Source organism: Montipora capricornis, chromosome 13, assembly GCF_036669925.1.
Source record: "Montipora capricornis isolate CH-2021 chromosome 13, ASM3666992v2, whole genome shotgun sequence".
Classification (NCBI taxonomy): Eukaryota; Metazoa; Cnidaria; class Anthozoa; order Scleractinia; family Acroporidae; genus Montipora; species Montipora capricornis.
In genome coordinates this window covers 32,958,470-32,959,569 of record NC_090895.1, presented here as the reverse complement: position 1 = coordinate 32,959,569, position 1,100 = coordinate 32,958,470, and the positions used below count along the sequence as shown (strand labels likewise).

The following is a 1,100-nucleotide window of genomic DNA, read 5'->3' as shown; positions in this document are numbered from 1 at the left end:
TATTGTGTGGTTGCCAAGTACGTAAACACAAAATGACGGGTGAATGAGGCATTTTTGCAGTTAATGCTCTTACTCTTACTAGCTTCTCTTGCTTCAACTTTTCAGTGCTGTGGCCTCTTATTATCACTTTCAATGCTGCAATGCCTTTGCCAAAGGCAGTATATCATGACACGAGCCGACCCTGGGCTGAAGGGTTCCCCACCTTCAAGCCTTTACATGGTAAAATGCGACCCCGGCTTGGCGGGTTACTTGGTCTGACAGACCAGACCACCCACCTTGGCGGGTTACCTCACCTATCATGTAAGCAGGTCCTAAATGGAGCTTTTTAAAGCAAAGATTACAGTGGGTTTAAGTAATGAGCCAAAGCGCAGATTCAGCCAACAATGTGGAAGTGATCAAGCACTTATGATAATACTATTCTTTTGCATTACCTCTCTCAACTTCAGCAGGATTAGTGATTGTGGTAAAATCATTGCAGAAAAGGACATTTATTTCCAATGATTGTATGAAGCATCAAAAGTTTGACCTACTCAAAACACGTTTTTGTTTCCATAAATTATTATTTTACAGCTTTATAAAATTATCCAGCTGATTCAACCATTTTAAGTGTTTCTGTGGGGAATCATAAAAATAATCACAAATTTATCTCAGCTGCAACAATTATTTGTTCTTGAACATTGTGTTTAAGTTCAAAGTAAATATTTGGAAATAAGGTCTTTGCACATGTTGCTAAGGGTATATTAACTGCACCATATATCAGCTGTATGCTATATCATTCAATAAAAAGTTGATGAAAATCTTTTGAATGGTGTACCTGCAGCTATGAAATGTGTTAACTTAAGTACTATTTACAACATGGTTACAGACCTCTTTCATAATGGCAGTCTAGGAACCCTTAGGAACCCTTTCTATCCTCGCTACGACAAGCCGATTTTAAAAGAATATTTGTTTCAAAATGAGGGCAGTAGGTCTAATTAACATACAAAATGAATGTAAAGGATTGAGGTCGCCATCTTGGAAATCCAGACAGGAGGGGGGGTCTTGTGCTTCAGGAAATCCAGGTAAGAGGGGGGGGGTTAAAAAACGACCCCATCCGTCGG

General features: G+C 39.3%; 1 protein-coding gene across 2 annotated transcripts in view; it reads left to right on the top strand.

The window, feature by feature from the left end:
• Positions 1–797, top strand: part of LOC138030971 (arylacetamide deacetylase-like) — an 18,089-nt gene extending 17,292 nt beyond the window's left edge. For both annotated transcript variants that reach the window (XM_068878826.1, XM_068878825.1), the window contains one exon: positions 1–797. This exon is cut by the window's left edge and continues 676 nt beyond it. The gene's annotated coding sequence lies outside the window, so the exon portion shown is untranslated.
• The last annotated feature ends 303 nt before the right edge of the window (positions 798–1,100 follow it).